The following is a 14,864-nucleotide window of genomic DNA, read 5'->3' on the forward strand; positions in this document are numbered from 1 at the left end:
CGTGTTCACCGCATGGCCACTGTGTGTGCAGGACTTCCAAATGTGTGTGCCTTCATCGCATGTGTGTTCATCATATATGCGTGGACATTACACATGCGTGTCCCTAGCATGTGTGTGCCCATCACACGTGCACACCGAGGAGGACGTGAGGCAGGATGGGGCCCTTCCTGAGTCCTTCCAGCCTTGAGAAGGCATCCTTCATGACCCTGGGGTTTGTGGGGAGGGAGAAAAAGGGGGTACAGGAGACGACTGGAAATTGAAGTCCCTGCTCCTGACATCCGGCCTCCAGTTGGGGAAGGGGACTCTCCACGGGAAACGGGGGGACAAAATGAGGCAATGAGGGGCTGTAGTCTACTTACTTATATATCCATTCTGCGAGGACTTCCCGAGCCCGAAGGCAATTTTAAGTCCAGCCGGTCTGGCCCCTGCCGTGGGCAGGTTGGAGTCTGGTCTGGGGCCAGAGGCTGGGCACCCAGTGGGTCTGAACGGCAGTGGGAGATGATGACGAAGAACAGGGCACCCGGTGTGGGCTCAGGCCTGGATGACTCGAGGGGCTTGTCTGCTCCTGCTGGTTGAGGGGCCCAGGCCCGATCGTGTGGGGAGAACAGAGGCTTGATGCTGGCCCGGAAGGAATGCGTGTGCCTGCTGGGGCTTGGGCTGTGTCACTGACTTGACCTTGAGCTCCCTGGCTGTCTCCCAGCCCCCGAAGCTGGTAGACAGACGCGCTGGGGATGGGAAACAGGCTCTGGAGCCTTGGACAAGACCAACATCAGCCCAACATCTTTTCCCCCATTTCTGCAGGGGGTGGAGGAAAGCGCAAGGGGAAAAGCAAGAAGTGGAAGGAGATCCTGAAGTTTCCTCACATTAGCCAGTGCGAAGACCTCCGAAGGACCATAGGTAAGCTGTCCTCCTGGGGTGGGGGGGTGCGGGAAGGGGCTGGGAGAGGAGCAAGAAGCCCGTTGGCCAACAAACTGTTTATACGGTGAGTCAGATGCCAACCCGTCGATGCAGCAAAGTGATTCCACATAGGAGCTGCAGGCTGACGTCCTTGCTGATGGACGGAAAGATGAACTAACGGGGTGCCTGGGTGGCTCAGCTGGCCACGCGTCCGACTCTGGGTGCCGGCTCAGGTCGTGACCTCAGGGTTGTGGGATTGAGCCCCGAGCTCTAGTCATGGAACCTGCTTAGGATTCTTTCTCTCCCCCTCCCTTTTCCCTTCCCCCCAAGACCCCCCATTAAAGAAAAAAAGAAAAGGAAAGTAACGGTCATTGAATATTTGGTATGTGCTGGGCAGGATTATCTCCCAGTTACCCTTGGAGGCAAGTACTGGTTTTTTCACTCCATCTTTCAGATGGGGAAACTGAGGATCTGTAAGTGGCCTGAAGTTGCACAGCTCGTGGCGGGGTGGTGGAGGTGGGCCAGGCCTGGCACTGAGCGCCCTCACAGCCTCCTATCCTTCTTGCCCAGAGCTCGTGGGCTCTGCCCTCACCAAGCAGGCTTTGGGAGCTGAGGGTGGGGTGAATATCTGGGTTCCCTTTCCTCTTGCTGGGCATGCTGGTGCTCACGGAGGGGCCCCCCTTTCAGTGGGACAGCCCAGTCCTCTTTATTGGGCACCCACACAACGGAGGGGCCTTGTTTCTCATGGGGCCAACACAGCCTTGTTTCTCATGGGCCTCACCAAATGAGGGCACAGGGCTCCCAGGGACCGGGTGGACATGATGGGGCTCCTCCATACCAGAGGGAGTCCTGGCCCTTCTCCCCGTATGCTGTGTATGCGCCCCTTGCCGTATGAAGGCTTCTTATCTGCTCCTGACCATTGGAGGTCATGGACATGTTAACTGCTTCTTATTATATGGACATGCATTGAGGACTGGACATAGGGTGGCCTTCTCCAGAACTCTGTGGGCTTAGCTGCTCTTGGGACTTCTTGCTGGGGATGTGGGTGGACTGCCCAGTGCCTGCCGTGAAATGTGAGACCACTCGTGATCGCTAGTTTTTCTGAATGGCTTTCCCAGGTGGCCTGTCCTCCTCCTGCAGTTTTCTGGGGGGCAGGACTTAATGGTGTCCCACACCTGCTCAGTCCTGGCCACTTGGCCCACCCTCCAGATTCTGCTGCTTTGCTATGACAGCAGGTGACAACTGTTTGCTCTGTGTGCCCCACATGCCGACCTTGGAGCTCCCTTAATTAGAGTTTATGAAATGAGGGGAAGCCACCTGTACCTTGTGAAGGCAGATGTGAGCAGGTAAAAAGACAGAGAAATGTCCTCAAGATCCACCTTTCACCTTAACACCTCAGATCAGGTCCCCCACCGTGTTCCGGGGGCAAGTGGAGCCGGCCTAAGGGATCAGGTCAATGCATTTAGACAGACTTGGGTTCAGATCCCACCTGATGAGTCACTTAATCTTACTGACCCTCCATTTCCTCAGGTGAAAGAAGTGATCATGAACCCAGTCCAGTGAGATCATGTGTAAATGGGGCTTCACTGGAAATTTCCCCAGGAGCCCAGGGCACCCTTCCCTTAGCACTAAAGCTTTCCTTCTGGAATGCCCAACAGCCACCACTCTGCTGGGCCCTTCCCATGCTGGGGGTGTCGTGGTCACTCTTGTTGTTGGGGATCCCTGGGGCAGGGTAAGAGAGAGGAAGGGCACATCTCCTGGCCTGGGAGCATTTTACCAAGCTAAGCTCCAAGTGGCTTTCAGAGAGAAGAGAGGAAGAGCCCCTTTGGAGTCTGGCCATTATTTCCCTCGGGCCATTTTGTTCTTCATGGTAATTTAGACTTGGAGAGAAGAGGGTCTAGGGGTTGGGACTTCAGTTGCCATGTTTTCATACACCCTTGGGGAGACAAGCCCTCTCTTGTCTGGGGTGAGCAAGTTCACTGGAGACCAGGATGCCTGTTCTGGGTGCTGCGCCTGGTTTTCCTCAACGGGCCCAGGGAATGGCTCCCACTCACGCTTGCAGTCAAAGGATTGATGCAAGAGACCTCTCTGGGGTGCTGATTTGGAGGAGAGCGCTTGAAATAGGAGGAAAGACCCCCTCCCTGAAGTGGGGAGCTGTGCAGAGAAGTGGGGTAATTGTGTGAGACCCAGCTTACTTGAGAGGGGCCTCGCCCACAAAGCTCGTTCTTGGGAAGCCACTTGCTTCTCTGCCTTTGGGTCGACTGCCCACAGGCGGCCATCCCAGGAATGCCCTGGGGGCACATGGGCCCAAGGACCACTTCTCAGAGCGGTCAGACTTCGTCAGACTTAGCCTCCTGGCCAGGGTCTTTCAGAGCACACTGTCCTCTGCTGTGGGAGCACCCTGCCTCAGCTGTTGGTTGCTGTGTGCTTACCCCAAGTGTGAAAGGCTCTTCCAGAAGGATCTTTTCAATTCGCCACTGTATAGCTGGTGCCGGGAGGTACACAGCAGAGGTTGGGAGAGTGAGTGCGCAAAGAAGGAAGGGGTGTGCGGGGTGTGTGTACCACCGCATTTATACGATGTTTCCAATAAAAGGAAGAGTTTTGAAAGCCGTGTAAGGGCTTTTCCATAACTGCCAGACAGGTTAAGGACATTGGAGTATTCTGCTATATTTGATTCATGTGTTCCTTAAAAATATAAAACATAGAGGTGCCCGGGTGGCTCAGTCAGTTAAGCGTCTGCCTTCAGCTCAGGTTATGGTCCCTTGGACCTGGGATGGAGCCCCAGTTTGGGGGAGTCTGCTTCTCCCTTTCCCTCTGTGTGCTCGCTTGCACTCTCTCTCTTTCAATTAAGTAAATCTTTAAAAATATATGTATAAAGCATAACAATATGAAATGTAGGACTTCAGTTCCAGACATAATGGAGTAGATACACTGTCCCTTACCCTCCCTCCAAGGACAGGCAAAAGCTCTGGACATTATATGTGAAACAAGTAGAGGAAACTGATGAAAAGTGGAGAGATGAAGGCAGACCGGCTGGGGACTGGGGACTGCGAGGACTGACAGGCCAGCAAGCCCCTGGGTTCTCCTTACCGCCTTCCACCTTGGAGGCTGGAGAAACTCCCAACCCAGAAATGCCAATGGGTATAAATAAAAACGAACCCCCTCCCAAGAAAAACAAAACCCAGCCTGTTCTTTCTAACCGGAGACCTGGGAAGGGGGCATGGGGCTGAACAGGCAGCGGTGGGTGCCGCTGGCCCCTGGAGCAGTCACTGTTCTGCGCTGGTCCTCACCATTGGTGCGGCTGTCTGGCTTTCCCGTTCAGCAGCTCGCTTAGCCCCGTTCCAAAGACCCGTGGGTTCCTCTCCACCCCACTCTCCACTCCACTCCTATTCTGATCCTTCGAGGTGAACCAGCCCTGCGCCTTCCAGCTCCCTCCTTCCAAAGCCAGACCCTCCACACCCCACACGGCATCCCTGTCCCCCGACGAGGCTCCCAGGCATTGCCCGAGAAGAGCCACAAATGTCCCTCAGCTCCCAGTTGGCCTGGCCCCGCTCTCACTTCCAGTCTGGGGCGTCTGGGAGCATAGGATTCGGCCCTCAGCTTGGCTCGGTCGGAGGACCCCACCCCACGGGCCCCATCCCCGCCTGTCCCCGTATGTCCATAAACAGGCCTCTTGGCAGGGCCTGCTCCCCGGGGAGGGTGGGGGAAACGTGCGTGCCGGCGTGTGCAAATGGATTCTTCTGTTCTCCTGGAGGGCATTGAAAAGACTCTGTGTGTGAGGGAGCAGCGCGGAGAGGGGCCCGGGGAAAACAGGAAGGGGCCGTAAACGGCGGGGCTGCCGCTCGTGGCAGTGGGTTCCAGTGCTTGGGCCTCCCCGAGCAGTCACGGTCCGTCCCCCCGCCCAGTGTTTGCCCGGCCTCCGCTGGGGTCCTGATGGAAGGCTTTTCTAAAATAAAAATCTCATTTCTTTGCTAGACCAATAGACACACCGAACAGTGGCGAATGCCGCATTTATTTTTCTTGGGAACACATGAGCTCACTTTCAGAAGCTCTTTGGGAGGGTGCCCCGGCGGGGCCTTCGGGCCAAGGGACAGGGTTCCATTGGGCCCAGAGGTGAGTGTGAAGTGGGGTGGTAGGCGGGCTCCTGGTCAGAGGCAAGAGCGTGAGGATCCAGGACGCTGCCCACTCTCGACGGCCCAGGACAGTGGTCAGGGAAGGCTGTGCCTTCTCCTGCCCTTGGCACTGCTCCGCACAACCACAGGCCCCACAAGCCAGGGGGTCTTTGAAGCACAGAAAGTATAGCCCACGAAACCTGTTGGAATGGCAGCTCTCGGTCCCGCCTGGAGTAGGAGTCAGACTCCCTACCATGGCTTGTGAGCACCTGGGCCATCGGGCGAAGCCTGGGGACCCCATCTTAGAGCAGTGCTCTTTCTCGTCTACAACAAAACCCATGGGGTTACAAGGGAAACCGGTTCTCTTCAGATTCAGTCCTTAGATACTTTTAAATTTTACCATATTGGAATATGTGTCCTTCTTTGTTAAGACTTTAAATCATAATGGCCAACCGCTGGCCTCTCAGCTCCTGTGACTTTGCACTTGTGACGAGCAGAAGTGCCGTCTCCAGAGGTCTGCAACGGTGGTGTTAGGGATGGATGAACAGTTTCTGTCGTCGTCCCGGGCGTCCCCTAATGTCACTGTTGGTTGTTGTCAACATTCAGGACTGGAGGAAGTGCTGGTTTTCAGGTAGAGGTTGGTGAAAAGAGAGATGACGCTTTTCTCCATCCAAACCCCATATTCATGTCCGTGGGTTTCTTGGCATTGACCGTTCCACCCTGTCCTACGTGAGTCGGCCATCGCCTTTTTTCCCAGTCATTCCCTCCTGCCCCGTTCACGAGCCGCACAGCTCACCTTTCTGCTCTCCAGATGCCCCCCATGTGGTTTCAGCCCAGAGTCTTTGCACCTGCCCTTCCCTCCCCCTGGAATGCTCTTCCCTACATTTTTCCCGGGAGCCGTTAGGTCTCAGCTCAGATAGAAGCCTTCGCAACCAGCTTTTAGAAAGGAGTCCCACTCTCCCTCTCACGTGGTGCAATTTCTTGATGTTCTTTGCCTGTAACTATATCTGAAATCAACTTTTGTTTAGTCGTTGACGTGTGTATTTTCTGTCTCCCCAAAGAGACTGGGCGCCCCATGACAGTAGTGACTGGGTCTTGTCTGGTTCACCACCAGAGCGGTGGCTGGCACACAGTAGGGGCTCACTAAATATTGGGTGAATCAAGGAATGAATGAAGTGTGTGCAATATTGGAAACCGGGGCTCTTTTGAGAAGATGTGTGACATGTGCGTACCGTGCCCAAATTTAATCTATCCAGCGTTTTCCACCGAGAATACTAGAAGTCCAGACTTAGGAACACCCACTGTAGCACCCCTGCCCCAGCCCTTACTCTGTAGATGAGGAAATTTCATACACTTACGAGCCCAGGCCGTGGTCTCACATCTACTTGGCGGGGGAGGCCAGCCACCGTGACCCAGGCCCCTATCCCCCGAGGCTACAAATCATCATAGGGATGTGAGGTTTTCATAGAGTCCCAATGTCAGAGAACTCAAAGCATCTTATGCAACCACACACTTTAGACCTGAGTAAGTAGGCTCCAAGAGTAGAAGTGACCTGCCCAGGACAGTCTGGGCTCCCGGCCCTGAGCTACGGCTTTCCACTCCCCAGTGTCTGAACAACCCATAAACATTTTAGGCCTCAGCATCCAGCCAGTATTTAAAGCAGAGAGAACCTTTTGGCACCCAGAGGGATAGACATTTCTGTTGGTCTTTTTCTGTCTTTATTTCAGGTGAATGGGCTGCATGTTCTTTTTTTTTTTTTTTTTTTTTCCAGCCAGTATTTACTGAGCAGTTATTACCTGCCACCCGCTGGGGAGCCAGACCTGGTTTGTCCTCTCTGGGAGCTCACTCACAGAGCTGATAACAATTCGGGAGACTTGCCTGATAGAGGACAGGATGAGCTGGAGAACAGAGTTGAGAGTCTCTATCCATCAGGAACATGCCTGGAGGAGGTGGCCTCACTCTGAGCCTCCTAGGGCATCTCTTAGTGGGGTCATGTCCTTTCTATCTTAAGATCTCCATAGCTGGCATAGTGAATGGATAGATAAAGTGGCTGTGGCTGGACGTTGTCCCCCTTACCCAGCCCGGAAACCAGCCCTGTGACTGTCAGCAATGACTGCTAAGACACACAATCCTTGCCAGACAAATCTGCGGGCAATGTGAGCCTGGACACGAGTAGCTGACTTCACACAGTCCCGGTGGACAGTAGACAGAGCACAGGAGGAGGAAGGGGTTCTCTGATGTCTGCTCCAAGCAACATCAAATAATGACATTATTAGTTAATAAGCTAATTGTTCTCATAAGATAATTAGGGAGCCCAAATCAAAGAAGTTCTCAGAACATCCAAAACGGAGAGGGCTGGAACGTCATTGTGAAGATAAAAGATTGTTGAGGTCTGCAAATATTCCTCAGTGACGCAGAAAGTTCTGTTGGGCAAAAGTGTGGCATTTTTATTTATTTAGTTCGGGCTCATTGCGTACTTTATTCTTTCATTAAAAAAAAAAAAAGTATGAGGGGCTTGAGTGAAAGAGTTGATTATTCTACCGTTTGGCAGTATTTCTGGAGGAACTGTCCAAAAGCCATATAATAAATCAAGGCCCCCTCCCCACCCCCTGGCGGGACTGACGTCCACGAGGAGGCCATTCACAGAAAGTGGCTGCTGTGCTGCCCTGTGCTCTCACAGACGGATGGGGGACATTTGGTTTGCCTTGTGGGACAGCCTCTTGCCAAAGCCTTAACTCTTTCCAGGAGCAGAAGCTCGAGGCTGTAGGGGGGCGTTCCTAGAAGAAAATTTAGATCCTTAACTTAAAAAACAAAACAAAACAAAACAAATACCAACAACACACCCCCCTAAGCCCTGTAATAGCATGAAGATGGCCTCGGATTACCTAGTGCTTGATTATTGACTCAACATTGCCCATGGTCTTGGACTAAGACACCAGCCTACAGATACTTGTGGAGGCCCTCCTGTGTGCTAGGCATTGTCATAGGCACAAGAACTGTACCATTGGCCACAGAAGCAGGGCGGCCTCGTGGAGGGACCCCCATCATTGACACCATGGTCAGTGGTGGCTCTGTCACCCCCAGCTGTGGGACACTAAGCACATTGTTGAATTTCCCTGGGCTGCAGTGGTGTTGTCTGGAAAATGGAAACACTGATCCCAGTGCCGTAGAACTGTTGTTAGGGCCGGCAGAGTGCCCAGCACATGCAACTATTTCATTGTCATTGTCATCGTCATCGTCATCCTCGTCACGTGCTAGTGGTATGAGGGCAAAGGTGAGGACCCTTTGAGAAGGCTTTAGAATTTCCCAGAGACGCAGAATTGACTACAAATGATGAATAGGGCTAGCTGTTTCTGAGCTGATTATCACCTGGGTCCAGTCCCCAGGGACCCCTGCCTTGGGGTCATCTGAATCCTACCTTTCCTTGAGCTCTTGCCTCCACACTCCTTTTCCTGGAGGCCCACCCTGATTCCTACAGCCCTCAACCACTCTCTCCTCGCCTTGGCCCCACTACACTCCTTGGGAAGTCACACCCTGCCCTGACCCCTGGCCTGCTGGGTCTCTTTGAAAGGACGTGGATGTTCTGGAAGGTTCCACCTCAGAGTCCTAACGGTGGTTACCCCAGAGGAAGGCATGGAGGTCAGAGAGGATGTCAGCTTTGTCTGTAAGGTGGTTTTTTAAAAAGGAGAATGTGTTGGCATGTTCTCTGTGTACTTAAAAGTTGAACGAATACTGAATCCCCCACCTGATTCCACAGTGGGGCATGGGGACAGTGACACCATTTCCTTCTTTCCTGTTGACTTTGTGTCCCCTAATGAGTCTGTGGGCTCTGGAAGGATGGGCAGAGCCTCCTCCTTTTCGCAGATCTGCGGGACTGTGGTGGAGGGGCTCCAGCTCTGTTCTGCTTGGGAGCCGGTGCGCAGGAAACACCCCATAGCCTAGAGTCCAGCCTCCTCCTGGGTTGCTCAGCTCTGCCCTGTGACCCGCAGGGGCCTCTTAGTCCAGTCTCCGGAGGTCGGCCTGCACACGGGTCCTCAGGAGCGTTTTCTTTCTGCCTCTCCTGTGTGGAATGGGGTGCTTTGGGTCTCCACTCCATGGGGATGCAACAGGGACTTGTCCTTCGCTGCAAACAGCCTCCCCTTCTGTGCGCCCTTCCTCAGGGGCAGCAGCTCCCTCTACTCTGCCCCAGGGACACAGAAGCGTCTGGAAAGGAATCTGGACTCCTGGGCTGGGTCCCACCCCACCTGAGGGCCTGCGTGACCCAGTCCCCTTCAGGTCTGCTGGCACGTGAGCTCTTGATTTCACCGTCAGGGAGACCAAGTCTTTCTGCAGACGTCATTCTCGTCCTTGGGAGTGATAAGGGCTCGTCACGTCTGTCGTTCTGCCACTTACCATGCTCTGATAAGGCACAGCATCTGCTCGTCCTTGGAGGGCAAGATAAATTTAGATGTGGCGGATTTAGAACATCAGGTGACCTGTTTGCAGCTGTAGCTCTCAGGAGGGAGAGGGCAGCCTGGCTTGTCTGCCCACTGCATTCCTGGTATTAGTCTCACCTCTCCACCAAGACCAGCCACCTCTTGAAGGCAAGGGGTCAGGTCTCCTGTGTCCAGCACAAGCTTGGGTGCATGTGAGAGGTTCAGTGATCCTAGCTGGTGGGCTTCACGTTTGGTGAGGCTTAGACTAGGGTACCGATCAAGGTTTTAACAATCTGGGATTGTTCTCAAAAGCTGTTCTGCTGGGGTTGGGGCGGGGAGGTAGGTATGATCCACAGCAGGTTCTAACTGATGAGGGTTTCTTTTTACGTCTTGTGTTTGAGCCTCTTTGTAAGATTTATTACAGGGTTAAAACCAAGTTCAAAACCCACTGCTCTAGGCCAGGCCTCCCATTTTCCAGATAAGTAAACTGAGTCCTGGAGAGAGAAGAGATTTGCCAAGTTCTCCCTGTGACCTGACTCCATGGCAGGCTTTCCCTTGCTGTCTTGGTTTGCTTTTGCTACCATAACCAAGTGCCACAGACTGGGTGGTTTAAACAACAGATGGGCCATCTCCTAGTTCTGGAGGCTGGGTCTGGGATCTGGGATAAGCCTCTCTCCTAGCTTCTGGTGGTTGTTGGCAATCTTTGGCTTTCCTTGGTTTGTAGAGGCATCACTTTGATCTCTGCTTTTACCCTCATGTGGCCTTCTCTGTGTATGTGTTTGCGTGTCCGTGTTTCCCCTTTTTATAAGGACACCAGTCACTCTGGATTAGGGCCCACCCTAATGACCTCATTTTAACTCGATTACTTCTATAAAGACCCTATTCCCAAATAAGGTCACATTCTGAAGTACTAGAGGTTAGGAATCTTTTCTGGGGAATACAATTCAGCCCCTAAAACCCACTTTCTTAATGGTCTGTGGAGATCAAGTTCAAGGGGCCAGAGGACCCCAGTTCCCACCAGGTCTGAGTGTAGACCCACCTCTCCCTGGCCAAGCCCACCCAGGCCGACCGCTCCCCCACAGGCCACAGGACTGTCTAGGGAGGATCGACAGCTTTTGGAACCAAGGATGTGGCCCTTTTTAATTCCCTCTATTCTTGTTGCTGTTATTGTTCAAGTCATCCTAACTGGTAAATTACTTTGCTTAAAAACACACAGAAAATTTTAAGGAAAGGTCACCCATAATTTTACCACTCAGCCAGCTGTAGTCACAGCCAGCACTTTCATGTAATTCCTTCTAGCATTTTCCGCATGCACATACACACTACAGTTTTTTTTTTTTTTACCTTTTTTCTTAATGCAGTTTCAAAAGTATTTTCCCACATCATTAACATTCCGCATAAATGTGATTTATGTTTTTCCATTTGGTGCCTATTTATTGAGCGTCAGGCACTGGGGATATATTTGTAAGCAAAACACAGAAATTCCTATCCTTGTGGGCTGCCCTCCTCTGGGGGAGTGGGCACACCAGTGGACAATGGGGAACCGGCCTGTTGCCCTCCAGCCGGCACTGGTCCAGACCCCCACTGTATCCCTCCCGATGGCTTTATTTATTTCTCGTGGGCAGAGGCTTCCTTTAAGCTATCTAGAAAATAAGCCCTTGCCCCTCTGCCCAGCATAAACCTGATTTTTAAAAGCTTCATATTGATTTTATATATATAGGCGTATCTACACATGTACAAACAGATCCAGAGAGAGAGTGAGAACTATTTGTTTCTGTTTTCTCTAGTTTTTGCCACTCCCAGTTGGCGTTCAGATTAACATCTTCATACTTCATTGTGGCATTTTGATCTCAGGCTCAGAGGTGAGAAAGCCCACGCTGTCTTTTCAAAGGCCAGACACATGAGCGAAACCCAAGCAGTGAGTCTAGTGGCCTCTCCGCCTCCTTTGCTTCCTCTGGAATGTTCCATTTGCATTCTGCGCTTACATCTGCTGACGCCATTAACCTGAAATGTGCCTGTGATGGCAGGCAAAGCACATGAGGTCCGTGGAGCACCCGCGGCCCCGCTGGCCAGCCCCGAGTGATGGCAGTCACAGGCCTGAGAAGGGCTTTTCTGTCTGTTTCAAGGCCCGTCGCCGAAAATGGGAAAAACAAGCTAGTTTATACAGCAACGGGGACCTCAAACCAGCACAAGAGTCCAGCTGACCCGCGGCCGCCTGAGCAGGACAGCGTTCTGCCCCATAAAGAGACACTAGGACAACACTTTTAATGGTCTCTGCCCAGACTCTATTTACAGAATTTATTTCCCGGGCTCCGTCTGTTCAGCAACGCCTTGGCAGCACGTCCCCCGGTGTCCGCCTCAGTGCATTAAACACCCCTTGTTCGGGGCACCTTGGAGCTAGCACCCAAGAGAGGGAGAAGAAAAAATGTGGGTAGAAGGGTATTTGGGGCCAGGATAAACGTTTAAATTAAAAAAAAATTAAAATAACCAAAGAACAACAACAAAAAATTTATCCCTTCAAGAGCTCCTGTGGGTCTGGGTTGCTGCCGGCCCCGAGCTGTGGCCCTTTCCAGCCCATGTCAGAGAGGAACATGCAAAATCGAGAAGCATGTGGAGCACTCGCTGGAGGGTGTTTCTGTGTTCCATGGTTGTGCTGTCCTTTTATCATCTTTAAAAATTGTTTTTAGAATTATCTCTTTTTTTTAAGGTTTTATTTTATTTATTTGACAGAGAGAGAGATCACAAGCAGACAGAGAGGCAGGCAGAGAGAGGGAGAAGCAGGCTCCCCACTGAGCAGAGAGCCCGATGCGGGGCTCGATCCCAGGACCCTGAGACCACAACGCAAGCCGAAGGCAGAGGCTCAACCCACTGAGCCCCCAGGCGCCCCATTCCTTACAAAGTAAAATACATCCATTGATAAAACTGCCAAAATGTAATCTAAAAAGTGGAAAATAAAAATTGCCAGTAAGTTCACCGCCGTGAGCATTTTGGTCTGCGGCCCTGTCATGGTCTGTTCGGCTTAGGGAGAGAGAGTTGTCCCCCCTGTCAGGGGTCTCCCTGCCCCGAAACCAGACATCTTTAAAAACTGACATAGACGGCTATAGGATCCCCCACGGGACTGGGAGGCAGAAGACTGAGGTGTCCAGGCCTCTCCCACTGCTGCTTTTCAGTGTGGTCATGTGACCCTTCAGGAAGACAAGTGGCTAAAGGAATTTTCCTGTCGCCCTGAAGAGCGGCGATCCGTTCTTCTAAAGCTGCCCCTGTATCTGGTCTTGGTGAAAATCACTGCCTTCCCTCCTACGTTCCAGAGACCTGCCTGCCCTCTCCTGCCCAGCGCACGTGGCTAATCCCTTTCCAAGGCAACTCTGCATACATACTATCTCTGGAGGTGGCTCCTCTCTCCCGACCCCTACTGCTTCCCTCACCCTGGCCACCTTCCTCTCCTGCCTGAACTCCTGGGTCTCCCCTGCCCTCAACTCCATCCAGACTCACCCGTGTCCAACCAGGCTCCACACAGCAGCCAGGAAGCTCATTCTAGAACGTCCATCTGATCGTGCCACCACCTGCAGCAGTGACTTTCTGTGGCGGTCAAGATGGAGCCCTAAGGTCTTACTGAAGCCGACCAGGCCCTGCCTTACCTGCCCTCGCTTACTGCTCCAGCTTCCCCCGCTCCTACCTGTCCCCCTACCCAGCCGCTCCTTCGCATTTCCTCCCTTCTCCAAGCCTTTCCCAAACGCACTTCCCTAATTCTGCCTGGTAAACCACTCAACCTTGCAGGTTACTTCCTCCAGGAAGCCTTCTCTGTGGACCTCCCCAGCAGCAGTCTGATGACTCCTTACCCTGGCAGCAGTCTGATGACTGGTCTCCATCATCCACTGCCATGTCCGGCCCCCAACACCAGTGTCTCTGTGCCAGGCCCTTTTACAATCTTAATTCTCTTTCATTGATTGCTCAGATGTTTTTGTTCTCCTCTGGGGATGGAATACAAATAATCTTAATCTTCCCAAGTCCTAGAATGATTGCTGATGGGTCTTCTTTTTCTCTCTGAGTCCTTTTAAACGGGCCCTGTCCTCTCCCCTGCTGTGCCCTGGCAGACATGAGGGGGAGGCACCGGAGAGGTAAGAGGGGGTTCATGACTCCAGCCACCATGCTGGCCCCTCCGGCTGTCAGAGCCTGACTGGCCAGGCAGAGATGGGCCAAGAAGTGCTGCTCCAGGACTCTGGCTGAGCTCAGCTTGGGGCAGAGCAGGGCACAGAGAATGGCTTTGCCAGAAGACTCCCTCATCAGGCCTTGGAGTGCGGGGGCTGTAGGCCCTGTGCTAATGCCTCAGGGACAAAGCTACTGAAGGGCTAACCCAGCTCCGTTAAGTTGGGGTGGGGACAACAGTGAGGCGCGTGAGCTCTGGTGTCAGAGGGAGCTGGGTTTGGACCAGCCTCTATTCCTTACTGATTGTGACTTTGGACAAATGCTTTACCTTCTCAGTCCTCAGTCTCCTTACCTGCAAAATGGGAACAGGCCTGTCGCAAGGATCAAATGAGGAATTGCATGGGGAGGGTCTTGCTGAGGGCCTGGCACGCAGTGAGCCCTCCAGCGTGGCCGCTGCTTCGTCATCACTGCTGTTTGTCATCGTCCCTGTCAGCGAGAATCCTGCTCAGTTCAGAGCTCTGTTTCTTGGTTTTCCTGTGAGTGGCGGTTGCCAGGTCCTGCTGGGTTTAAGTTTATCTGTTCATTCATTCGTTCATTCATTCTGTTATGTGCGTGCTCTGTGCCAGGGATCTGGGGAGCTGCCAGGTGGTGGAGAACTGCTTTCAGGAGTGGCTCTTGGCAACACGGGCTGGGCCACATTTATTGCTTTATGTAACCCGGATATGACCCTTTCCCCCTTAGTCCCACTTCTATCCCTCAAAGCTCTACTTACTAACTCCCTGCAGACTTAGAAGATCAGGATGGGACCCTCTCCCCACAACAAAGGCCATGTGACCCGTCCCCCTCCCTCTGGGCAGGAGGGACTGTAATGAACTCAGACACGTGGGGTGATAGCCAATCCCAACCATGGACCCCTGTTGAGCCTTCACTCTGGGCAAGGCCCCCCAGGGGACCCCCAAGGGGGGTTGTAAGGACAGTTAGGTCTCTTCAGGGAAGAGAAGTTGGGAAGACAGGGCAGAAAGCACACACATGATGCTGAGTGACAGCCATGTGAAAGTGGGCAGCTGTCACATGTTCTTCCTCAGTGCCAAGGGCCCAGAGGTGGGATAGCGAAGGGAAACAGAGGCATCTGTGCAGGATGAAAGGTTCAGGTGAGCAGGTGGGAGAAAAAGTCTGCAGTGAAGCATCAGACAACCAGCAAGCATTTCCTAGGCACTTACCGTGGCTGGGAACTGGACTCTTGGCTTTACAGACGCACAACTCATTGAATCGTTATAAAACCCTGTGGGCTGGC

General features: G+C 52.9%; 1 protein-coding gene across 1 annotated transcript in view; it reads left to right on the forward strand.

Annotated features, from left to right (window-relative positions):
- Window positions 1-805: 805 nt before the first annotated feature.
- GRK5 (G protein-coupled receptor kinase 5) overlaps window positions 806-14,864 on the forward strand; it is a 110,430-nt gene continuing 96,371 nt past the window's right edge. The window contains exon 1 of the mRNA XM_082720301.1: window positions 806-897. The gene's annotated coding sequence lies outside the window, so the exon portion shown is untranslated. The remainder of the gene's footprint in view (window positions 898-14,864) is intronic.

Source organism: Mustela nivalis (genome assembly GCF_964662115.1).
Source record: "Mustela nivalis genome assembly, chromosome: 2".
Taxonomy (NCBI): Eukaryota; Metazoa; Chordata; class Mammalia; order Carnivora; family Mustelidae; genus Mustela; species Mustela nivalis.